The 27,560-nt window shown below is 39.6% G+C and overlaps 1 long non-coding RNA gene across 1 annotated transcript in view; it reads left to right on the forward strand.

Annotated features, from left to right (window-relative positions):
• LOC143421468 (uncharacterized) overlaps positions 1 to 22,521 on the forward strand; it is a 47,273-nt gene extending 24,752 nt beyond the window's left edge. The window contains exons 2-3 of the long non-coding RNA XR_013101126.1: positions 21,878 to 21,941; positions 22,352 to 22,521. This is a non-coding gene — a long non-coding RNA (uncharacterized LOC143421468). The remainder of the gene's footprint in view (positions 1 to 21,877; positions 21,942 to 22,351) is intronic.
• The last annotated feature ends 5,039 nt before the right edge of the window (positions 22,522 to 27,560 follow it).

Here is a 27,560-nt window from a genome sequence, read left to right on the forward strand (position 1 = left end):
ATGCTTCTTGTCTGTTTAAACAATTTAAAACAGTGTTTTATTTCTGAACACTCAATTAGTTCTGTCTTCCAGCATCTTCACTGGCTCCTTGGTACAGAATCAATTTCGAAGCACGGCTCAACAATTTCTGCCCAAAACATATATGAAATCTCTTTAAAGAATATAAACCCCAAAGAACTCTTTGATCTTTGGGAATAAGTAGGCTGGAGTCCAGTCCAAACAGGGTGAGGTTAAATTCAGCTCCAATGCTGCACACAGTCTCTGTAAAACATTTTGAAATGTTCGGTACATTGTGTTGCTTATATAGATCCAGCTGAGCTATCATGCAGAATAAAAGCTGGAAAGTAGTAAAAAAAAAAAAAATTGAATAGTAGATGAATGGCTCATTTGTGTTTTGTAAGGGGCTGTGAGAAAAGGATTATGGGAGTTTGGGGGGAATACTTCATGCTTTCTCTTTTGGTTAAAAGGAGAGACTTTTGAGCTTTTATGATTTTATTCTCATTTTGGATTTTTTTCTCCACCTTCTGTTTCACGATGAATGAATGTAAGAAAAGAATAAACAAATATGGATTTTTTTTTGTGGTAGGAAAAAGTCCAGTCTCTGTTCTGGGCTTAAATTCACACTGCAATTGCTTGGTGGGTCCTACAAAAAGCAGTGTCAGACATTGTTGTCACTATTTTGATAGCTAGGTAACATAAACCTGCACAGAAATCAAAGTAAAAGTGTTTGCATACCAAAAAATATTCAGTAATACCAATGCCTGGTATACATGTCCAATGCAGTGAAGTGTTTCCTTAGCTGCGGTCACTTAGAGGTCACTTACTAGAGCTGCTCACTGTTAGCTTCGTATCGTAGCATCGTCTAAGAATGTAAAGACTCAGCGTCTTCCTGAGACACAAGAAGGGCCTACAGAGTTTCTCTTTGCTCCTTCAAGAGAAAGACCTTACATAGTTAACATGCCTTTTCCTCTTTTAAGGCCTGCTACATACCGTACGTAATGTCTTGCTTGCGGTGAGTGACGTATGGGGAGGAATTCACAGGACACGCTGTTATCAGAGTGGATGTAGGATTTACATGTGTTAACCTGTACTGCTGCTGCTCTCTGTTCTCCTCAGCGCTTGCTGTAATAACTGTTTCTGCACAAGACAGCTGAGCGTCCTTCATGTAATCCAGCACATGAAAACATTTTTTATTCTTCTCCTAAATGAAACCTGCTTGGGAGCTGTTTGGGAGTACTTTAACTACAGTTTGCAGTAGGACTCTGCTAATTCACATTCAGTGTTGGGAAGGTTACTTTTAAAATGTATTCAACTACAGATTACAGATTACATGCCCCAAAATGTATTTTGTAACGTATTCCATTACGTTACTCAGTGAATTGGTCAGCTGTATTTTCCTGTTTCATATGTTCGGCTATGCCCTCTCTATTTTTGGTAATTCCACGCCGGTGGAAACCCAAACAAAACACGCATTAAGACCTCAAATGCCTGTGTCTCGATCTCGCATCTCATAATGATGTGAAGAAATATTTTTTTAAAATGATTTAATATGAAGGCAATAGGCAGAGTGTTACAGGCATCGCCCTAAAGAATGTAGCCTCATGGGTAGTGTAGTCCGTGCTGCAGGGAGAATGGACTGCCATACCCGTTACGTGTCTGTGAGCCAGTCATTGGTTTGCGTTTTTGTAGCTAAATGACATTTGTCACGACATTGACTACTAAAAGTCCAAAGAGAGGATATTTTGGGACATCATTTAATCATTTTTATTTTGCTGTTGCTTCTCTACAATAATAGAACCTTCTTTTGACAAACTCTCCTTTTTCTGCCATCATCCTCGCCGCTGTGAAGGCATATTCGGTGTACTCATCAGGCAGTCACCACCACTCAGCGTGGAGATGGAAGCGTTTTACTCAGTGTTCACACATCAACAGCATGGATAAAACCAAAGCTGACATTCCTGCACTTTTTCGTGCACACAGTTTTTTTACATGTGACTTTTTTTCTTTTTTATAATTCTACAATTATAACATTGTTTTGTTTTAATTAATATTCAGGCAGAGGTTGCATGCACAGCATCACTTACACAGCATCGTATTACATAGTTGTCAGTAGTTATGTATATGTTTGAATAGAAATGTCACACATGTGTATTACTACACTGTATGATGATACTTTAAGAGTGTAAATCTCATATTTCCACTGTACTTTTGAACACTTATCTCTCAGCTTCTGTTTTACTTTTACTGCAACACCACAGGAAGAGTTGAAGTGAAGATTTTGTAAGTGGCCTGCTCCTTTGGTCTATCTCTATTTGTCATTATTATTCAGACTGTAATTTGAGGATTCAATTTTGTAAGCAGGATTATAGAGCAAGAAAAGTCCAATTTCATGAAACTTCCTGGAGTTGTGAAACATTGGCAAAGGAAGAACCTATTACATTTTGGTCCTGTATCACTCGACACAGGGTGTGATGAAGTACGAGCTCTCCAAAATGCCCCAGAGTGCAACTGTGCCCAAGCTGGTGAGCATATTTTTGTGAGTCCCTGCAGGAATGACTGTGGCTCTCAGGGCTCTTATCTCATATCATGTAACGGCTAATTTTTCAGGACTGTTGGACTCCAATTTTATCAGCATTGAAAATTTCTGTTCTGGTCACAATTCAGTGCCACCTAAAGTGTGGATAGCCTTGAAAACAGTAGTTATACATTATACACAGGCAACAGAGTAGTTACAGTCATTTGACTCGTGGCAAACGGAGAGTGTAATAACATGTAGATTCAGGATTTGTTTTTCTTTTCTATTTTTTTCTTTTGGTATTCTCACAGAAATGAATCAATACAATAAATTTGTTTAGCCTTTCACTTTTATAAATATAATTACAAAGAACTACATTTCCTTTTAAGGCATTTTTTTTCTTTAACTCTTAACTGAACTCTTAACCTCTCTTACCCTATGCCTATCACCACCCCATCAAACAACATAAGAATACTGCAAAAGCGTGATATTTATCAGCAACGCTGAGAACCCACTGGCATGTTTGCACAATCAGGTCCAAGAGTATTTTGTGCAGGAGACAAAGGAAGCTGAAAGTGGGAACGCTGCGCTTTCCTGTTTATTGTAAAATTCTTCATTTTTTTAAAATAAGATTTTGCCTTTTCCCACCACAAAGTTCTTCTATAAAACACAAAATAGAAAAAAAACATAATTAATGGTTGACCTGTTTTAAAAGCCCTAGATGAGACTTGCCCTTTGCATTAGGGTCCCTTGTTTCTCCTTTAATGCTGTAACTCAAAGGGTGGCCACAGCAGGTTATGTCCACTTTGCTATTTTTAAATATCACTGAAAACAACAAACCCATTTTGTACGAGGCAGTGAACCGGACAAGTTGTAGTAATGTACCCAGAGAGAACAGAGAAATGTCTTTAAGTTCATTATTTGTTTTTTCTAGCATGCATCATTAGTGCTTCTGCACTCAGCACTTCAGCTCATGTCTGACAAGCACAGTAGATGCTGCTGAATCATATTCTAACAAGTTGTTAGAAAAGATTAATGCTGTAATTACAATCACCATAAGCTCACTTAATAATGTGCTTGTATGATAAATACGGGATATTTCTCCATTAAGCCGATTATTTGTCACTGTTGTGTTTACAGAACGTCTCAGCTTCCAACAAGAGGCCAAAAACAAAAATTCCTGTAAGTTAAATAATGTGTAACAGCCATTTCTGTGTATCTATCTGGCATATAGCCTCTCATAGTTTGCTGATGCGAGCAAAACAATCATGCTTATGCCATTTCATTTTTTCTTAGGAGGCTGTTGTATCGTTGTGTCACCGTCGTCAGTGACTGGCTTTGTAAATTTAAAGGTACTCACATGAGCTCTGCCAGAACAGAGTGGAAGAAAAATACTTTGCAGGTTTTGCAGCATATTTCATTTAAATGTTAAGGTAATGAGAAGTGAAGTGAATATTCATTAGTTCCCAGCATAAGTGCACCTTTGAGACTTTGTCAGAGGGCTCAGCCCCTGGCGCCATGTAAAGCATATTGTAATAAGGCTTAACGTGCTGATTGAAGATAAAGCTGAGAAAAGGAAATGTAGAGGAAGGGGAACTGGGTTGTGTAATCTACTACTGAGTGATCCCTCATTGAAAAGTACAACGTGCTAGAGCATTATAAGTCTATTTTTTGAATTATGCTTCACGAAATAAACTAGTAGACTGTGATATTACCTAAGCTTCATTCTCTGATTGCTCTGGTGGTGATCCCAAGGGACTTTAGAGATGAACTGACAAGCGAGCAGGAGGGGAAGGCGGCATCTGCCTTCCTTTGTTCTGAAATTCCTGTGCTGCACGCAAATCCCTTGACATGCTCACCTCCTCACTGCCAGTTAGATTAAGATTTTGAAAGGCACACCTCAACATTGCTTTCTGGTGCAACAACAGTGCCAGTTTACCCATACATTTGCAAGAATCTCGACCAGCCAGTTTACGCTTGAATTGTATCGGGGAGACAGAGCGACAGAGAGAGAGAAAAATGATAGATGTGAATGTCAGAATGTGTGGGTGGAGGAGGGATAAGCATGAAGTAGAAGATAGGTAGGAGAGGTTTAAGGCTTCAGATTGAGACAGCTGAGGGACATGAATGGCATGAAAACATGACTGTGTGCCCAGCGATAGCATCTCTTCAGCCAGCTTCCTTTTGCTTTGGAACATTACTCAAATAGCTAATGGTATATGTAGGCACTCGACAAGCTTAAACCTGTTCCTCTGACTTTTAAATAGAACAGCCAGCCCCTGTGTTTGGTTCTTCCTTTGCGGCAAGGGCAGCTTAGTACCAGCCCAAAAATGCAAACAGGACATCTCATTGCTCAGGGGAAACTTATCCTCATTATGTGGGGGAAAAAAAACCAACATAGTTTGAGAAACATTCCTTGTTATCCCGAAGTCATTAGAGGTAGTTCCTTACTGCCGAACCAGAATAATAGGCAGCAAATGCTGCCTTTTACAGACAAACAGGCATAAAATGCTCAACCTTTGCTTTCTAAACTACACGGACCAGCAGACGATGCATTAGACACCACAATAAAACCATGAATTGAATGTCAGGCAGGCTACATTGTTGTCCACCTTCTCTTATAAATCTCTTGCAAAGATTTATAAGTGTTTGTGGAGCTCATTTTCTTATCTTATTTCCAGTTTGTCAAGATGGGTTTCAAGCAGTGTCAGTGAGGTCAGCCAAAGGGTAGAGAAGTGGGAAAGAAAACCAAAATTACACGGTGCTGATAACAGTTTACGGCAGCAAGACAGATTTCTAATGGAATTACATGATACTGAGACTTTTATTGCTCCTATAATTACAGCTTGTCAGCCACAGATAAATGAGAATGCAATCAGGTGGGAAGGACTACCACTCTGCCCACAGTGTTTCTACGTAGGTCATTAGGAACCGATCAGATATTAATTGATGAGACTGGGCGGGCCAGAGAGAGAAATATGATCCCTCTGAATTGTCAGATATCAACATCAGCTTTCACTGGAGCATATTTTCCTCCTGCCTAATGGATTTAAATCACAGATTCACTCTTTATTGCATCCCTGATTCAGTTGGCACCAAATAACTTATCCTACAGTCACTTTAAATAAAAATAAATACCACTACAAAATGTCCCTTTCTCGTCTCATGAGCTGTGCTTTTATGATAGGCGGGGCAGTTTTGGACCAAAAAGATAAAATTAGCATAGACAGAAACATAGAACCAAGTCAGTTTATGTTGGTTTACATACACACATAGTCATTTCATGTATATTTTAAATATATTCATTTTAAAGATATGATGACTTATAACTTATGGCTGTTTTATTATTTTTTCCAGCTGACTTAAAAGCAATGAGTGTGCGAGGTTGCCAAAATCTGATATTCAAGTTAGATGTTGAAACAGTGATGGTGAAATTTGAATTTTGAGGCTTGTGTTGTGATAGTGAACACAGCCTTCAGTGGCTTCGTGGTTGTGTTTCTCTGACTGTAACTCTGCTTTCTAAAGCAGGCTGGTAGATTAAAGCATGATTTTCTAGAAGAACTGTGTTCTTATAAACTTTACTTCAACTTGAAAATTAAATTCTGTTCAGCAAAATCACATTTTCTAAGCTTTTGCGTTCGTGACACACATTTTAGTTATGACTTTTCCTTTGTTAGTATGCACAGATCTATAAATGTGTTATGAATGCAATTACTCCCCCTTCTGTGGCCTGGCCCACTCTACTGTTGTAAGCTTGGAGGAGATGCAGCACTGGTCCACACTGCTGAAGCACTTTCAAGCAAGAGAGGAAAACCGAGTGTCAGTTTTGTAAATAAAGATGTTCTTGCTTTCTTGTGATTCACGAGAATCACAAGAAAGCAACATGGGGTTAGTATCTTGTCGAAGGATATTTGGCTTGTAGCCTGAAGCAGAGAAGGATCAAACCACCAACTTCTGGTGAGTAGGTGACCCAGCACATAAGCTACAGCCACCCCATGTATGATGTCTGTTAGTGGTATCATATTTGAATCATCTCTGAAGAATCTTTCAAAGATGTATTGGAGCTTCACCATTGCACTGTTGTTCTTTTGTGTAATAAAAATAAAAATAATATCTGTATAGCCAGTCCTCACAAGTTATAGACTGCTCCATCATTTTCCTCCTCATTGCACATGAACTTAAATCAGCTGATTGTTGCTCAAGTGCACAGAAAGTCTCTGCACTTCAAAAACTCGTCTATCTGCCCATTGTGCAAATAACTAAACCTTACAAGTAATGACAAAATTGTAACTGTGATTGTGCTACTGAATTTAGTACATTAATGCTATGCATTATTGCTTTATGTAATGTGATTACAGTAACGTGTTACACTCGGTGTGATAATAATGAATTAACATGGGCAGTTTTACTGTTGTTCTTGCTCTTTTTTTCCTCACTCTAAGTCTTGAGCAGGCACTTTCTGGTCAAATATTAAGCTGAACAGCGGACCATGATTCCATCCGCATCCATGCACAAAAGTTTTGTCCATTACTTCATGCGCTCTGTGTGTGTGTGTGTGTGTGTGTGTGTGTGTGTGCCTCAAACTCTAAGTGTGTGTACGTGTCTAATGTTCAAAAAGCCAACTGCATAAACCATTTTGTAATGATTGGCCTCTCCCCACATCCCAACGCACACGCACCACCACCACCCCAACAGTGTGCCAAGTGAGACATGTCTGCGGGGGCAGCAAAATGAAGGATGCAAGCCGCTAAAGTGAAAACAAATATTTGTTCATAGACTATTTTTCCATGCTATGTTGAAATGATGGCCAGTTTTCCAAGTGAGGAACCAGAAATGTGGACACACAGGAGGTTAAGCTCACTGACTAATCTTGAGATTGTGTGTGATTTTAAACAGAGGCCCTTCCCACCAAGAGAGAGATGTGCTATACTGCCAAGAGTATGTAGTGGTTAAAATCAAATAAAGTGATCTGATTATCCTGTCTATTGTCATGACCCACTTAGCCTTAATAGAAGGAATGATGAAGTCTGTGCGCACTGTTTTCATAGGACTGCACTGGAAAAGATGAGTTCAGTTGGAGTTAACGCCACAAATAAAAAGTCAATTAAATATGCTTCAGTGATTTCTCATGCGTTTTTTCGAACGCCTACTTTTCCTGTAGCATGGAAAGAGTTAATGCTGTTACCTACAGCGAGCCATGGGAAACCAAGACAGTTGGTCTTTGATGCAGCACAGTGTCTGGATTGGAGTGGATTGGATTAGTGTTGGTCTATTTTCGACTGTTGAATCAGCAGTTTAACTGTTAGTTTATAGCCATATTGTAGTCAGAGTAGTTTGTGTGTGTTGACAGTTTTATACTGTATATAAAGGTAGAGCTGACATAGCAAATCTCCAGTATTTCATGTCTTTCTTCATCTGTCTCTCTCTCTACTGTCTTTTTCTTCCTTACTATTTTCTGATGCCTCACAGATGTCTTCTAATTGAATTCCTCATTTATCTGACAGTAAAATCATGCTTCCTTCTTGAGTTAGAGCTTCCTGGGTTGCTGCCTGGTTGGTTGACTCCAGCATTCCCCTGTCCTCCTCCACTGTGATGGATCCCTGATGCCACGGGGACAGGACCAAGCTTAGGCCAAAGACTATTTGCTCCTTGAGAGGTAGGCTGACTGTCACCTAGGGATGGGTATCGTTTAGGTTTTATCCGATACCAGTACCAAACCGGTACTTTTGAAACGGTGCCGGTGCTTAAACGGTGCTCAAACCGGTGCTTAAAGAATGAATAACACAAACTTTGTCCAAAAACCTCTCATGTTTAGCTGCTTTTTTGTAAAAAGATAACAATGTTAGCCTTTTCTGCAGCTATAGGGGATTTATGGCATCACTCTTGGCTGGAAGCAGTGCTTAATCAATGAAGGGAAAAAAACCCACCAACCTTGTCCAAAAACCTCTCATGTTTAGCTGTTTCCCACTTTTTCTTTGGTCATTTTAGCCTTTTTGGCCAAGGTGAAGGGAGCATCTGCCATCAAACAAGAAGACAGCCACATGTAACTACGACGGTGTTTGCTAGTTCACCTTACATGCGTTAATGTAATAATGTGGTTAGCCTACTCAGCGTAAATTACACACGAACAACATGAAGCTACTCACGCAGAGAAGAACGGCTGCTGCTGCCATCATCATCCGTCATCATTTCTGCTACACTGGCAGGGCTAGGGGCCAAGACTCTACTCTTCGGGTTCTTGGGGGATGTTGCTAACTCCAGGACCGATAACAGGCACCACACCCGCAGTAGATGTGCTCGGTGTGAGGTCCTGCAGCAAGCTATCAAATACGGTGCATTTCTCCGCTATGCGTCGCCAGGTGTTTCATCAGATTTGAGGTGTTACCTCCTTTGACAGTATCACAGTATCAGCTTAAAGCACTTGTTGCAGGCTGCTGAGTTTGCATCTTTTGCTGTGAAGTACAGCCAGACTTTTGACCGCTTCGCCTTGGGCATTTTAATCTGTAGCTCTGCTCTAAAAAAACGTACGCACCTGGGCCCGCCTGCTACGCTTGCAAAGGTAAAATGATTGGCTGGAATCCAAAGTGTATGACATCTCAGGGAAATAAAGCACTGAAATGTGCGCTGCTTTTCGGTCTGGTTACTACCGTTTATGTCAGAACCGGTGCCATAATGGCACCGGATACCAGTACCCATCCCTACTGTCACCTTGTACAACAATGCCAGCACGTTCCAGTTTTCTTAATATCACTGCTAAAAATTAATAATTTTGACTGCTTGTGTATCAGTTGTGCAACAATATGATGTCTATCTGTAGTGCAGGTTGAGGCTGAGCTCTTATATTTACTGAGTGTCAGGAATCAGGTGACCTCATACTTTCCTAAGCTGATGACGATGATGGGGGAGTTCACTACTTAATGACACCTACATTTTTCACATTCTTCAGCAAGTTTGGGACAAATTTTATCTTTCTCTCAATGACTCACTCCCTCGACCTTTAATCGCATATCGTAATGCACAAAAACCGAGTCAATGAACTTTCCTAAATGTTGTCTGTAAGGGAGTCAAATGACATTAGAGTTGTGGTCAGAACTTTACATCCACTCATCATTGGTGCAAATGTCGTTTTGGTAGCCATCAACAAGCTTCTGGCACAATTATGACGGGATTTTCTCAAGACAATCAATAGAGTTTGTTTAAATTAGATAATTTCCTGGCACGGACTGAGCTTTTTAACTTTTTAGCCTGTTTTATCCATTTCAAAACCACCATTGTTCTGCTGGAACACCCAGTTGTTTTCAGAGTTTCAACCGCCCAGCTGTTGATTTGAGGTGAGGATGAAAACTCTGGACATAGTCCTTCTTGATCATTATTCCATCCACTTTGTCAAATGTACTGGTACCACTGGCAGCAAAGCAGAGCACAATGCTACCACCACCACCATGCATGCACTTGTGTAGTGTTCCTAGGTTTGAAAGCCTCCCCTTTGTCTCTTCTGATCATAAAACTTAGCTTGTCCATGTGAGCAGCTGCAAATTTCAATTGAGTTTGAAAGTGTCGGTTTTGGAGAGGCTTTCTTACTTGGTCGGAGCCTTTCAGTCCACGTGGATGTAAAACTCACTTCACTGGACAGTGACACTTTGTTCTAGCAGTTTCCACTTCATGGCAGACTTGAGTCTTGGGGGTTCCTGGTTTGTTCTCAAACATCTTAAAGAATTTCCTCTCATCTGAGTGTGACAGTTTGGTTCTTCTTCCAGACCCCAGCAAAGTGATGATACAACTTGCATGTAGTTCAGTTCTTTGAACTGACTATATATATGCAGTTCAAAGAACTGTACATACTGTTGTTTAGAAATGGATCAAAGCAACCGTTCCAACTTGTGTAAATTCTCCTTCTTAGACCTTCACTGAACTGCTTGGGCTGTCCCATTGTCTTGAGTATTGGTCAATACAATGAGTGCTGTCAAACAAATCTTTTTTATGCTGGCAAAGACAAACAGTTGTAGTCAATTATGATTACTAACAAGAAGTTAATTGGCCTTGGTCTTGTCAAGTTAAATGACATTGTAGAACTTCCAGCACCACTTGTTACCAAGTTTAAGAGTGTTTGTATGTATCTGAGCCTGTGTGTATATTGTGGTGATCATATGTGGAATAAAAAAAAATGATTGTAAACATTGTAAACTAGTAAACTGCACTGGAATGATTGTAAACGTCTGACCACCATTAACTAGTTTCAGAATTGTAACTATAGTACATCAATGTAACACTAATACATGAAAATACAGTGGGTAAAACCTATGTGTTAATTCACAACAGGTGTGTACTCTTTGGCATGTCATTGACAATTTCCATAACCACGGTGAATCAAGTTTCCTCACTGAGCTTTTTTTAACACTTGATGTGATCACAGTACAAAGGAAATTTCCAGTGCTGCATGTCGGTGTGTTGAATGAATGGCTTTGCTGTGTGTGCTGTGTAAACTCGACCTCCATCTGTGGTTCCTAAAACAGGTAGAGCACAGATGGCAGTATTGCATCTGACCGTGTTTTGACCCTGAAGATTAAAAAAATAAAACAAAGAAACACACACACATAGCATCATAAATCCAGGAAATAAGAAAGCATTTGTACCCCTGAGCAAGGTACCGTCCCTACACACTGCTCCCCGGGCGCCTGCTTAGTGGGCTGCCCACTGCTTCACTGAGTGAATGGGTCAAATGCAGAGAAAAACAAGTAATTTCCCCATGGGGATCAATAAAGTATCCATTATTATTATTATTATTATTATTATTATTTCATTGTCTATGAAAGCCAAATTAATGGGCAGAGACTGATTTGTTTTGTGTTGCGCTTTTCTTGGCCATGCAGATAAGGAGGCAGATGAGTGATTAGGTTGGCGAGCTGTTCAGCAGCTGCCCTCCAACTATCAAATCTAACAGTACATCATTATACGAGGATTGCTTTTACAAGAGTGACTCAAAGCCTTACATCCATTTTAGATTAGATGATTAGATAATGCTTCTTAGATGGTTACAGACTCACTGATGGGATATTAATGCTAAGTTTAACTTCAGATCTGAATGACCTGTAATAGCATGTCTTTGATCAGGCGACACAGTACCTGCTTTAAAAAAAAACAGCTAAGTTTAAGTATATGGTCTGACCACGAGCCACAGAATGGCATGTCACTTCAGATAGGCGCCACTTGTAAGTCCAGACATATTACATCTGATGATCAGATCTCTTGTAGTTTCCACTCCAGATCAGATAAACCTGCATTTCACCTTTTACCTGGTGCCCTGAACCTGACGTCCGTCTGCAATGTGTTTGTTTAAAAGAGGAAAAAAACATTAGAACTAGTGATGTTGTGAACTCATTTAGACATCACAGCATACCACGTTGACTGCTTATCAGTACATAAATTATGCAACACGGAATACATGATGAAACTTTGATGTTAATGATTAAGAAGGTCTAGTTTGAGCACGCAAGGAGCAGCCTCACCCTAGCTGGCCCAGATGGATGTCTTGGAGAACAGGTCTGTTTTTAGACTTGTGTAATAAGTTTAACTCCGATTGTGGCTGCAAAGTACAGACACTTTTTTTTCTAGTGCATTTAGTCCATAATGGCTGAACAAACAGTGTTGCATTTACAAGACTAGCATTATCAGCTATCCAGGAGATAACGCGGGGTGTTTTTACTGGAGGAGACAATGGGAAAGGAGGGCTCGGATAGAGAACCGAGGACTGAAGGGTGTGCCTATATGAGACCATTTTGAACTTGGAAATGTCTGGGTTTCTTTACACCAGTATGATTAATCTCGCACACACACATGCACACACACACATGCACACACACACATGGCCAATGGGAGTGTGTGGGAACATTTCTGAGACCAATAGGAACCTTCAGTTCAATTACATTCTTCAAAGGCTTGCTCCCTTGAGACACAAGGTATATGTTCTTAATAGCAAAAAAAGAGATAGCTGCATAAACCTATATCTTTATTTAATATACCCCCGGGGTTTGTTCCAGACCCAGTAATGCAGTTTACAGTTGCTTGTGAATTGGTACATTGACATTCCAGTTCTTGTTCTCAGGCCCTCACGCTGGTCTCCACATGGCCATCCCCTGGGTCAGCCCCCTGCCACAGCACAGCCATAATTGAATCCAGTTCAAGTTTTTTTTACTCGAGGGCTGAGAGAGGACTGAAACGTCCTAAACTTGTAATCTTATTTGGAACTGAGGAGATCTATACATAAAATCACAAAATATTACTTTAGGTTTGAGTTCAAAATCTGGTGAGAATGGTTTGGGGTGGGGCTGGTGGGCGTTTGCTTTCACTGATTTAAGTTAAATTATTACAATGCAGTTACCAAAACAGAGAGAGTCACTGGGTTATTTTTTTGTTTTACACTAAATTACATTTATAAATAATATTTGTTTGGTTTCTTTTATCGTTTTTCTCAGCTGCCTTTGCTTATTTCTTGAATGGTCTCTCAAAGTTTTCAGAAGAACATTTAACATATAAATCTTTTGTTTCACTTTGTATATCAGACAGAACATCTCTCATTCTTTCTTATCATTTGCAACTGTTTTAGGGCATTATGGCAAATGACTCAGAACAGCCATCTGCAGTTGAACAACAATGTCTTTGTGATCAAAATAGATTATGTCTGTACCAGCTGAATTGTTTTACTGTCCAAAATATGATAGAACTGCCTATCTAATTATCAAAATCTCTGGAGCCCATATGTGAGTCATGAGTGTGAGTATTAAAAAATATATTTTAGACCTAGAGAGCCAAAGAATTACAGTAGTCTGTGAATGCAGACAAGCCTGCTGATATAGACATTTTACTGCTACCAATGGAAGAGGAGGAAAGGAAGGATGCGTGGCAGTGCAGCAAGACAACAGAAGATAGTGCAGAGGATGGACGCAGTGTAGCAACGGTTTATTCCTGTTACAGGCAAGGCAAGGCATTAGGCTCAGATCGATGAGAATATATGGTCACAGGGACCAGGAGCAACAGGTTGTCCAGTGATTTCCAGCATTGATGCACACAATATATTGTGCATGCATTCTTTGTTCCATGGTGTACTGATGCTAAATTTAAGGCTGTTTTTCTGTTACTGCTGGTGTAGTTTGCTGTATTTTCTTTACCGGAGGACAAATATTATCGTATCATCCAAATTAGAATCGAAAACCTCATGCTCTTAAAATCATATCATATGTGTCTGTGGAAAGAAAAAGTGTAGCAAGACTTTTAGGTGATTGGAAGATGAGGAACACAATAATTTTCACTGTCATACTGACTAAATAGATAAACATTTTGAACAGCTGCGTTTAGACAATGCCAAAAGACTTTGTACTTTTAGTGTCAATTATTTATTTTAAAATGTAATTAATTTTGACGCATGAAAAATTGAGTTGAGATCTTTTGGAAATATTGTGAGGTGTGTGACGAAGCAATTGAGGAAAACTATAATAACACCAACATATTTTCATCTTGGTCAAAACATCTGCAGTGGAAATATATCTTTAAATAACTGTGGAAATAGCCCTTCATGGAAGAAAGCATTATGGCTAATTAGCTGTTGTGGACCAAGTCATTAAATTAAATAAAAAATGTATTTATATAGCGCCAACAACAGCCACTTCAAGGTACTTTAAACTGTAAGGTAAAGACCCTACAATAATACAGAGAAACCCTCTGTGAGAAAGTCAAAGGAGCTTGCAAAGTGAGAAAGCACTTGGGGTCTGTGGGAAGGAAAAACTCCCTTCTAAGAGGAAAGAAGAAGCAGGCTCGGGGATGGTCAGTGGTGACCAGTTGGGGTGGTCTTATTTCAACATTGTCCTACATTGTTATTGCAAGCAACAGCATGCATACATGTGGAAAATACCAAAGTTGCCAGTAAGTCTGAGCATTTGTCACAGAGATTCAAGTTAATTGCTTGGTTTCCACTCTGGGTTTGTTTATTGGCCAGACTGTCATTAGGTTCTTTTATCTTTGGCCTGACCATGTTAGTCCACATTTTTTGGCAAATACCATGACAATAGCTGGCTGCATGTGTTTATTTTTCACACAGACACAACAGAGTATAGGGGGTATTTTAATAAGCTAGCTGCCATGTTAGCAATGCTAAACGACAGTTCGCGTTAAACTTTAGCCAAGAAAAAAAGAAAAAGGGTGTACTTACTGCAATTTTCAGTGCAAGGATTAGCACTCTGCAATTCTAAAACAGCTGATCCAAAAATATTGGTCCTTGGTTTTGTTGAGGAAAGCATATTTTTTAACTTTTCCAATTCTTTGCACATTCATTCATACATCCATTCCAGTAGTTTCAACCATCTCCTGCCAGAAATTTGCTGACATATATGACTCCTTACTTATATTGAGGTAACTATTATTACTCTCACACTTATAACTCACAAAAACACTGTGAAAATGTAGCCAGAAATGTTACTGAAACTGGCACTGAAAAAGCTAATCACAATAGCTGTGGGCTACATCAAAATTTAGCTACATTTCCAGGCAGGTGCATGGCGGGTTACAGTGCAGATTATCTCATGGGGTTTCAGAGGGATTTGTAGTTATGATATACCGTACTGTGGTTTAGATTTAACATAGAAGTATAAATTATCTGTGTGAGTTCAATAATAGTGCTATTATGATATTCATATAGTAAAAGTGACCAGAGCTGGGAAGAAACAAAGTACAAATACTTTGTTTTTGTACTTAAGAATACATTTTTAGGTATCTGTAATTTACTTGAGTAGTTTTTTTTCTGACAGTTTTTAAATTTTGCTCCCTAGATTTTTAAACAAATATCTGTAATTTCTACTCCTTACATTTTCAAAACAGGATCGCTACTTTAGGCTTAACGGTTAAGAGGGGAGGTATTATTTTACATCAATGCAAGCCTTTAAAGGGAACATGAACATGTGTTATATATAAATGCTCATTTAAATCATGAAGCCCTGCTCTCAAAAACTGACATAGCTGTAACATTGTCTGTGAAGCTGGATTTGGAAAGTTTTAAAAACATATTAAGTACCATCTTCTGTCAATACACAAGGTGACATCATCTGCTTGATTGGCGAGTGGCGGGTAATGGACTTAGATTAGTTGAAGTTAGCTAACTAGCGACAGAATCGAGAACTCAAAGGAAAATAAGGACACTAAAACAAAAAATACGTTTAAGGGGAGCACTTGTGGCTGTCCCTGGCGGCAACAATGGGTTTGATGTTAAGGAACCAAAGATATACTGTCCACTTTCTCTGTCTCTGTTCACTGTTTCACTAGCTGCACTCAAACGGGAAAATCCACCTGTTAGTCGTAATGTTCAGGTTTGTAAAGCACTAAATAAGAACAGTGTGGAGGAGAGCCTAGTTGAGTCAGGTGACGAGTTGTTCACCAGACCAACAAGCTGGAGTCAGATTTAAATATAAGGACTCTCAGTGGTATTTGATAAACTGGACATTTGAAGTTTACATGTAAGTCCTCGTGTTTTTAATTCAGATAGCCACCCCCAGACTACATGTCTGGGTGGCTGTAGCTCAGGAGGTAGAGCATACTGATCGGAAGGTTGGTGGTTCGATCTCTGGCTCCTCCAGTCTGCATGGCAAGATACTAACCCCAAGTTGCTCTCCGATGCATCCATCGGAGTATGAATGTGTTTGAATGTTGTTAGAAAAGCCTTCAGTTTAGAGTCAGTGCTTGAGAGAATGGGTGTGATTGGGTGAATGTGACATGTTGTATACAGTGCTTTGAGTACTCTGGGAGAGTAGAAAAGCGCTGAATCAGTCCATTTACCACGTAACATTATGTTTTTTCATATTGCAAAACCTTCTGCAAAAGACAGACTGAGGTAGAGTAACTGAGTTATTTAAAGATTGCATGAAAATACTCTACAGGTTAGTGCAGAATAAACGGGTTAGTATGCTGTACCATGATGGATTTAGATCAGCTGATCACAGCCTGTACATTAAGAAAATCTACTGAAGCTCTCAATGGAAATTATTGTGCATTATGATTCTTCTCCCCATGCTGAGCCATTTCATTTAGGCATCCCCCACGTGCTGAATCCCACTTTAACCTCTTCCCTACTCGTTTTCTGTTAAGAGACAAAGTCACCCTCTACAATGTAGGCAACTGGAAACTGAGCTCTTTTTTGTTTACTCTCCTTCTTTTTCTCTGCTCATGTTCTGGTTATCTGATTCAAGCTGAGAATATTTATTAGACGACATTCATTACTGTGGGTCTCCTTTTTGGGTATTTGTGTGAGTGTTTGTATATGTTAGTGTGTAAGGTCAGGTCTTAGACTCCACCTCTCTGTTAGAACATCTCAGGCTCCCCCAGGTGTGGGGGCCTATTTCCCATTGCCACACTCCCTCCCAGGTACTGATGCCCCACCCTCTGTCGGGCCCCTGCTTGGGGGTGGGGTGCTTCTGGGTCTCGGGTTTCTAGCCCCAGACCTCAGTCTGCTCTGGTGTAGCCAGCTGCTGGCAGAGCCTCCAGGCTGGTCGCCACAGCCCCCCGGGGCTTCTGCACTCTGGCTGCTGGATGACCTCCCCCAAGACTCTCTTCTGCTCTTCTCTATCTGGAGGCTGCAGTTGTCCCTGTAGTGATAATCCTGGGGCTCTCATGCTCTGGGGGGCCTAGGAAAATCTGGGGCCCAGGTCTCCTCCATGCCTGCTTCAGGTCTTGTGGGGCTGTAGCCTCCCACACCCACTATTAGACACTTACATGGAGAAACCTACACAAGCGTGCTCACGCACACACAGGTGTGCACACAGGTACTCGCAGACACACACTATCTTGGGCAGCTGCTGCCTCTAAAAATATCTTGTATTATTAGTACTGTGCGCTGTTCAGTAGTATTGTCATTGTTATTAATGTATATGATAGTTGTTGCTGTGGTCTGTCTGCTGGTTTTTTTCCTCTCAGCAGGTGTTGAAGCAGATTCACATTGTTTGTACTCTCTCTCCCCTTCTCTCTCTCTCTCTCCCCCTTTTCTTCTATTTTTCTCTCCTTCTGTTAACTTTCTCCCCAAATTTAGACTAAAATAAAGTTTTTATTTCCATCAACTAATATGATTTTATGATTACATTAACATAACAAGTTTCAGTTAGCTTTGCATAAAACTAGCTGGTAGAAACGACCTCCAAAGAAGAACTTAAAGAAATCCAGGGGCTTTTCTTTCCAAGCTTCTTAGACCTCCAAAGAGCGACTTTCTTACTTTGAGTACATTTCAGAGCCTGTACCTTTTCACTTTTACTTGAGTAAAGAAGTTGAATCAGTACTTAAGCTTTTACTGGAGTATTTTTTTTAACACTAGTATCTTTACCTCTACTTAATTACAGAATGTCTGAACTTTCGCCACCTCTGACAGTGATTTTGCCTGAATTGTATATGAGGCAAAACGAATATTACAGTTAATCAGATGCACATTTTGTTTGTAGACTCCTCTTTTGGGAGTCTACACACAAAACGAAAGCTGGAATTGGACAACGGCACTGAGCAGAAGTGACTTTAAGCCAAATGATCTGTCTGCAGCTGACATTTTAGCTCAAACTTTGAAAGAACTGAACAGACAACTGTTTTAAACAAGGGAATTATCCTGCCAGCTTCACCTTTTACAGTCAGTTGATGCATTCAGCTGACTGTAATTGTAGTATGGTTTCTGCATGTTTAAATTGCAATTGAAAACAAATGTATATATGTAAATTTTGTTTTGTAAATATGTAAAAATATAACCATTCCTACTAGAAATGCATTTAGATCATGATACTCTTACCTAATTTGAAAGAATTTGCTCAAGAAAAGCAAACATTAAAAAAAGTACTTTCAGCCTGAGTCATATTATGAGAACTAATGACACTCTTGCACAAGTGTAGCTCTGCAAGCAGCTGTGTTGTCACAGATAATCAGTGTTTCACTTTCCCCAGATCGGTTATGACTCTCAAACCATAACACACATTTGAAGACTGCTGTGTTTGTGATTAAAACTACAGCTAAGTCAAACGCTTCCATCTGACAGTTACGGGTCTCAACTATCTCTCTATCTTTCTATCTACTGTTAAAGGTGTGTATAACATGTGCGAAAGTAATAAATTATACCTTAGACAGTGTGCCTTGCACCTTTGGGTCTGTTATGGTTATTTATTTAAGTATGATCACATCTCTGGAGAGAAGCTGATAGCTCCTCGGGATTACATCACGCTAATGGCTGTGATGACATTGACACTGACATAGTGGCACACAGCCACAGTGCAGCTCACTCCGAGTCTCCTCAGTCATGATAATTGGAAGGATTACAGGACATATTAGATGTTCCTGATTAGATTTGTAAATGGTGTTTTGAGGGGGAATCTTTAACTATTTACACAGCAAATAAACACAAATTGTAAATGTAGATGGAAGCCAACACAGGGCAGGATGAGACCTATATAGGAGCTATTGTCATAGCAGAGAAGCTTTGGAAGAAGTAATGCTGACTGTGTACTTAATGCTGTCAGCAACCAAAGGCTGACCATTTTTGGTTTTATGCTGGCAAATAACATTAATGAAGTGATGGTGTTCTTTTCTCCCTTAGGTCAGAGGCCAGCACATACAGTGGGCTAAATTATGTCTTTGAGGTGAAGTGAACTTTCTTTTGCTTCCACTTTTGCGGTGACTCGACTTCGTGCAGGGCACTGAGCCCAATCTCATACTTCATTAATCCTTTCCCAGCCCGATGCTGGCTACTACCAGCGATCTATTGGAACAGAGGTTATTTCAAATTGTCACCACTTTACCCGGCCTTCTGGCACTATGATTTATAATCCACCACAGCCCAGGAAAAACAGGAGAAAATTGCTTCTATGTGGTTTACTTTGACAACGTCTGTTGACTTCTAAAGGAGACAAACACATCCCTCTTTCATACAGTAGTTAATAGCTGGAGTCAATGATTTATTGAACTGGGTCAGCTGAGAGAAACAAAATCCTTTAAGTTTCCAGAATCCTTTTATTTAAAGCCAGAGAGTATTCCTCCATATTTCCTCTGGATCAATCTTATCTGTCCTCTTGATGAAAATGAGTTTAAAACATGGAGACAAATACTGGCTTCCAGAGACTCAGGTTCACACAGCAGTGCCAGGGGTTGAGGTAATCGGGTTCCCACAATACCCACAATAACATACGCCAAGTTATTGTTATTCAAACATAGTCGATTACCTATGTTTAGTAAGTGATTATACTGGATATACAACCTCAGTAAATACCACAGGTCACCACCTCCCTGTGCTGCCTTTAGTGAACAAGGCGGCATTTAATCAACTTTGACACTTGCAAGACATTATGACAACTTTACTAATGGGTACTTGTTCCTCGTGGATGAAACTCAAAGTATAATAGCAGTTTATTAAAACTTTAGCCCTGTTTGGTTGTGTTGGCCAACATTTCTATCGGTCGCATCAGCAAAGCAGTTGCGGAGATCTGAAAATGGGGTTTAATTAGAAGAAAAAAACACAATCAGTTTGTTAGACAGTTTCGGTAGATAATCTAAACCACTTTGTCTGAAGGCACAAAAATTTCTCTTAAAATGCCGCAATCTCTATGCTGAGTAATGAAGGTCCAAGCTGGATGGATTTCACTGTTAAATCAGGGAATCTCTGTCTGTCTGTCTGTCTGTCTGTCCTCCCTATCTTGGGAACTGTTAATCTTATTCACGTCAAACTTGGCACTTGTACTCATGGGAAACTGAGTGCAGTACTTAGTTTAAGGTTGTTTGGATGAGAGTTGGTCCCTTTTTGGGGCCTTGCTCCCTGTTCACTCATCATCCCTATTGCTTGGCAAAAATATGATGTCATATAACGATATTATGGTTCCGACGGTATTATAGGCACATATGCTAGATTTGTGACCTGACAGATATGATTGTACTCCTCGGTGATCTCATAATGTCACCAATTCAGGGGGGAAATTGTTTATAAATAATCCTTCCTTGCCTAGGACTTCCTCCATTTGCTGGCACTACCATGCCAGTGACAGTAGACACGCACTTAAAGTTGTTTTATGATATTACTGTGACCCTGTGACTGCTCTGTCTGACCTCCTTTTATTAATGTGTTCAGTTTAAGAGTAATGTCATCAATCTTACTAAAAGATGTCCAAATAAAATCTATGAGGTGCAGTAAGAAAGTTGCTTGATTCCACCCAGAAAAAGTGAACACCTGCCTAATTTACATTCAACAGATCTCCCCAATAAGGTCATCTCCTTTTGAAGAGTGCTCATGCTATGTGTGCATCGCTCCTTTGGAAGTCCTGTTTTGGCTAACTGTATGTTTGCAGGGCTGAATGACTTAAACGGAGAGTGGATGGTGGATTGAAGTATGCCAAATTACCGAACTGAATTGAAAATCAGTTTAAATAGATTTAATGGTGTGACAAATTTTAAATTTTTGGTTCAAATTGGCATCAATTTTTACAAAGGAGGTCAGGAGAGAGGTACGACAGCGAGCTTCACCAGCTGATGCTGCCATTCATTCAATCGTTTTGGAGATCTTGTCAAAATGAATTCATTTAACGAATACAGTAAAGTACTGTCCAATTATAATCCACCCTACAATACCATATGGAAAGCATCACATTTAACTGACCTCCCCAGACCTCAACATTACTGAAGCAGTGCAAGATCATCTTTATAGAGAACAAAACAAAAGGCAGCCAACATCCAAAGAAGAAGAGCTTTAAATGTCATTAAGAAGCCTGGAGAACTATTCCTGAAGACTACTGCTGTCTATGAGAGTGCAGGCTGTGCTGAAATGGAAAGGTGGCCATATCAAATATTGATTGTCAAGCTCATTTTTGCCTTATATACTGTATTTGAATGTATGTTTGTATGTATTTGCACAACTACTTGTCATTTTCCTAACAAAATATAAAGAAACAAGAAGTGGCTCAAAACTTTTGCTGTATATTGTAAAGACCCAGAACTACTGACGTGGCTAATCAAAAGGAAACCTTGCATTGCTCTCCTGCTCTCATTTTCTTTCTGCAATGTAACAAAACAAGGCAACTCTGAAACGTCAGGCTAAACTCAGGACTTAATGCTGTAATCTAAACAGCACTGACAGTGCCAGTCTTGAATAACATTAAACATCATCATCATCTCATTGGCATATGAGGTAATATATCATTGCAGCAGTTTTTTTCATATTATTTTGTCAGTTTTCCCAAAGTAACAGCTGTAATAATTAATTTATTCAGCAGAACTCTCGGTTCTATTTTAATAGTTAAAGCCCAACACTCGTGTTGGTTATGAAAATACTTTACCTTCCAACTTTGACTAATTTTTTGATGTCTGGAATTGCAGAAGTAGAACGGAGTCCAGCTGGGTAAGCAACAGGAGCATTTCTAAAACTGCCACAAAGACGTTGGTGAGTAAAAGTCTGATTATAAATGTATTCACTTTAATGGTGGTATTGGTATGGTTTTATTTGATTTGGAAAATCTAAAAATATATCATATATCTTTACTTTTTTTTAAATCTACAATTTCTGGGTTCCCTTGAAAAATGTCCAGGAGCGCAGATAAAAAAAAAACTAGACTTTAAGCAGGAGAAAGCATTATCCTCCTACTCGCTCTCAGTTGTTATTTCAGTCTGGACGGCTTCGCCTGCCAGAAAGCTGTGTGTTATTTTGGAGGCCAGAGATGAGATGGCAGGCTCAGGAAACATTGCTAATGCGTATGACAACCCGCTCAATACCTGCTTCATTTCACACCATCCATCTCATTTTACAGTGACTGGTCATTTGTCTTATGTTTGTCAACCTTTCCCTTCATCCAGGCATAAAGTGGGCTTCGACTGAGCCTCCTTTTGAGAGAACTATGATCTGCACGTACGCTAAGAGTGTCCGGTGAGAGATGACTTGAACCCGGTTCATGACTCAGCGCCGTTTCAAAGATGAGAAACTTTCACATGTGTATTTTGATCACTTAAACAAATACAGACTGAATGAGGAAAATGTGTTTGCAATTAATGGGATTAAATGGTTGGACCAGGTGGCTTTCATTAATATAGTTTTTAACATTAACAAGCTATGAAAGCACTTATTAATCCCAATCATGCTTTATTTGGTTATTTATTATGCAATTAGTTAGAGGTTAGGGTAATTGGTTTGCTGTCTTAACAGGATTTTGTTGGTCCTGTGACTGAAGGTACAAGTCAACACAATAAATGACTTGAGTTTGGGGAAGTTACTAGCATTTAACAGAAGAGAAGAAATCTGACTCAAAGTAAAATTAGCATATCTGTACACTGTGTACTTGTAGCTTTGCTGTTTAAAGATTTACTGCATAAACTCCCGGATTACCTCATGATAGCATTTATCTCTCTAATGATGGTTAGTAAATCAATCAGCAGGCAGCTTGAGAAACTTTAATGTTAAGTAGAAGTGATTTACATTTTCTCTGAGTAAATCTCAATTCAGTTACATTCAGTTACATACTGCTCTCTGATGGGTTTAGGTGTTTTACTTAATTTAATGATATACTCCTCTGATATTGCAGCGGGTTGCTAATTGGATGGTATAATTATTGCTTTTCATTAGTGCGGGTGGTTTATGAACAATTGTTAAAGTAAAAATTAAAAATAGGCTCCGTCAGACATTTATTTGTTTTGCAGTGAAGTGTGATAATTGCTTATAGAGTAGTACACATCAGTTATAATTGATGCATATAAAGATTAATATAAGGTAATTATAGCAAGTCCATGTCAGTTGGTCAGAAGAAAGTGGGCTATTGCTGCCTCTCAGCTCAAAACCAACAAACAACAACACACTTGCCAGTTCCTCCTGACCTCACGGCAGTTTCAGTCCTGGAGATGACGCATTTTGTTACTCTTGCTCCTGCGGGTTATTCATTTCCATTTGATTGTTTTTCATTACTTTTGCAAATGGTTTTGTCCACTCTTTACAAGCAGCAAAAAAGTTTACACAAAAGGAGATTTGAAACTACAGAAAAAAATCCCTAAAAACCAAAAAACATGTAATCTTCCTCCTGCAGTGAATTTCATGTATTAGAAACTTGCAGTTATAGATAACCTGAGTAGCAAACTGATTGGTGTTAAGATTACTTTAATCACCGAGTGCCATCATAGCCCAACTAGAAGTCCACTTAGGCGGCTCTCGTGTTCTCATGAGCTGTTTTAGGACACTTTTCCATTTAGCTTATCAGACGATCCTACCACGGGATTCAGTAAATGAGCAAGTTTGTGCAAGCGTATACATGTATGGAAACTGGGCGAGATAGGACATTAAATTAGAGCCAAAGAGGCGGAGATTTTGTAATTTTTTCAACAGAATTCTTTTTTGATTGCCTTGACGATCTCTATTTTGCAGTAGCTTTTTTGTCAGTTGATAAATCGGACCATGAAAGCATTGCGTACAGTTGTAAGGCAACAATATAAAAAAATCACCTAAAACTTAAACAGCACTTAGAAATGTAGCAGTATTTTTATGCACAGCTTGAAATGACACAAACCAAACCCCCGCTGTCTCATGTATCAGTGCTTTCATATCCATTTCGCTGTTGTTAGTCCCGCTCGGTGTCCCCCATGGGGCTCTGAGGTCAGGCACAAGGACTCTGCTGACCTCCTCATTAGTGTGAAACTACAAACCACCAGAGGTTTGTAGTACATCTGACGAATGCAGCCCGCTGTGCCAGAGTTAGTTTAAAAGTGGGGAGGATATCATATTCATTCCCTCTAGGGAACGAGCAACTTTATTTTCTACTACAGAAAGTGGAGTCTAAATCCAGTGTGAACTTTCCACACAAAAAATAATTACATCGGAGCTCCACACTGCCAAAGGTTTCAGTTATAAGCAGCACTGCTGACGTTAAAGGTTTGTTTCGGTGCTTTTGTTTTTCCTTATTTTGGTCATCGAATAAAAAACAATAGCAACGCTTGCATTTAAACAGCAGCTGGAATTCACTTAAGCAGATAGCTCGCATATTTTGATGATAAAGCCAAAGAAATTCAATCAGGAGCATTTCAAATATTGATAAAGTGGTAATAAAAATGCATTTTTTCCCCCAAAGCCACTGATGACTCAGTGTTGCTGAGCTTATAATAATAACAATGATAATATCAATAAAGGTGAATTAAGACAAACTTATGAGTAGTGAGGAAAGACTGAAAGGTGACGTATGACATCACATACCATGCTACTACAGTGCTGTGCATAAAACAGGGCCTGGGACAAAGGCAACATAAAGGATAAAGTGATGAAGAGAAAGAATAAGAAGGGTTAAAAAAAACACTTCCTCAAACCTATATATATAATATATATAATATTAGACCTGAAAATATATTTTTTTTAAATTACAATCATAAAAAAAAAGAAAAAGAAGACTTGTTGGATTTTAAGCAGTGATGAGTTTCAGACTCTTTTTCTTTTTTTAAAGACGAATTCTTCTGGGATGAACATTAACAAACACACAGAGGCACACATTAATATATGAGAAAGTTGCCTCAGCTAAGATTGAAGAGACTTTGTTTCCCCCACAGGGATGCTGATCTCAGGGTCATCTCCTTATACTCTGAATCTGTTATCACTGAGATGGTCAGCAGCTTCTAAATCTGAGTATCTGTTTTCAGTAATTCCCAATGATAAGACAATATAAATGGAAATAATAAAAAAAAAACAATTATATAAAATTGATATAAGACTAGAGAATGTCCCTGATTGTATTTTGAGCAGAGAAACAGCTAAAGACATACAATAAACATTCACAATCTTTTTTCCTGCTTAAATCAATAATATGAAGTTTATAGATTTTTGGGTGTTTCTGCCTCTGGTCATGTCACGTATCAGTAATAACTGGATAAAGTAACACACACAAAAGAGCAGGAAATCTTGAAGAGGAAGTAAGAAAACAAGAAGCCCTTCTATAAGTATCACAAAATTAATAGCGTACTCCTACGTATAGTGCCGTGGATCTTAATGTGAGCATTTGTGGAAGAATTGGGATTTAAAGCTTAGCTTAAGCTATGCCCAGATCTGCTGCTTCAGCCCACTCTGACTGAAGACTATTTTAAATACTTGATGAAATACGTCATTTGAAACAAATCACCTGGCCTGACAGCCAACTCGTGACTGCTACAAATGACTTAAATGCTATCTGTTTCACTCAGGGCTTTGACATACCACGACCATTTCCTCAGCCCTGAAAAAAAGCCTTATCTTTTGAAACGACTGTCTCTGTTTACTAACACAGGGAAGTATTCTTGCTTAGTGTTCTGTGACCACAATTTTTTTTTTAAAATAAAAGGGTTAATGCTCCCCTCTCCTGTCTGTAAGAAGCACTCCACCCTTCGCTATAGAAAAGACTGCATTCCACAGGAAGTTTACCCGTGGCCTCTTCCTTTCATCCCTGATTCTTCCTGCCTCAACTGATCGGTACTGATTGCTGTTGGCTGGGTGGGCTGATAAGAGATGCTAATGAGTAGAGAGGAGTCCCTGAGCCATTTAATGGTGCAAAACTTTTTTCACACACACATAACTTGCAAGATAATCACTCAAAACACTACAGTTACATTATCAACTATACTGAGAACAGAACAATAAGTCACCAGACCAATTCAAACCTAACACACACACACATAATACACATCCAAATTCTATCCAAGGGTCAGAGATGTGATTTGATTTTTTCGCCTCTCTTTCCCTTGCACTGTTGCACCAGCTGCCACGAGTTCCATCAGATAGCACGGCTGCTCCAGGTAGACTGGCTGTTTGTCACCACGGCCATCAGCACCATCCACTCTCCGTCGGCGCACCTGCCGCCTTTGCAAACAGAAGACTAATCCAAAAGCCGCTGCTGCTGCACGGTGTGAGCGTGACAGATTACCTGCCTGTCATCGCATCCAGTCAGGAGACGCACGTCCCTGTGCCACAGACATAAAACGTGCATTCAGCAGTTTGTGATAGAGCAGGTGATACACAAACGTGCCGTAATTCAGGAGAACACGGCCATCATCACAGTGGCTCAGGGGTATGTGCTGTTTTCCTCACGACAAGGTGTGTGCATCGCCTGGCCCTCTGAATCTAAATCCACGCGTGTCGTTGTGGATGTTAAACAAAGTGTGATTATCTGTCTGTGTTGGTGTTAACATACTGTTTTTCTGCCTGTTGACTGCCGTGGCTCAAGCAGGGCTGTAGCCAGGATTTAAAAAAAATACTGGAGTTAATACCGCAGACTTGCCTGTGATTATTGTGAATTTATCAGACCATTATGGCAACTTATAATAGCCTCCTCGCCCCAGTATATCTGTAATGCAAAGATTCAGCTGCAGGATTTCTGAGGGTAGCATCTCATTCAGACTCTGAATACAACCAACGTAGTGGTCCTTTTTTTATGATCATGCACTTTGTAAATTTTGGTACTGACAGCTGAAAAGATGTCTCTATCCTTTGAGGCTTTAAAATATGCTTTCTATTGAATTAGCACTTCAAGGGGAATGAAAATGAAATTAGTTTGTGTTGGCTGGCGATGAGGCGTTACACATAGCAGCCAAACTTAAAATCCAAAAAGGAAGTCTGTCCTTAATTTTCTGCACTATTACTTACTGTGTGTGTTTCCCTTTCCCTAAACAGTACAGGTGAAAATGGGTGGCAAATCAAGTGAAGGAGAAGTTGTGAAAATTCTGTTAGGAAAAAAAAAGCACACAGGCCTGATCCATGAATCATGAGGCTGGAATATTTTAAAGGGAAACAGAGTTCTCCTTCCTGTGCCTGCACTACCAGCAAGGATTTAAAGTGAATGTGCAGCTCTGGTGAAGATTAGAGGGCAATGCAGAGAGTGTTGGGACTGTGGGGGTTTTTGTTTTGCTTTTTTAAAAGCAATGGGCTATGATATTAACCATGACCCGGACCAAGCTACAGTAGAAAGGAAGTGATCAACATGTTCCCCTAAAAATTTCCATTTGATACTCAACTGCACAGTGTCAGAATTTTTAAAGAGAGCCAGACTTCTTTCAGAAATGTACCTGCTTG

The sequence above is a fragment of the Maylandia zebra genome, linkage group LG12, assembly GCF_041146795.1.
Source record: "Maylandia zebra isolate NMK-2024a linkage group LG12, Mzebra_GT3a, whole genome shotgun sequence".
In the NCBI taxonomy this organism is placed as follows: Eukaryota; Metazoa; Chordata; class Actinopteri; order Cichliformes; family Cichlidae; genus Maylandia; species Maylandia zebra.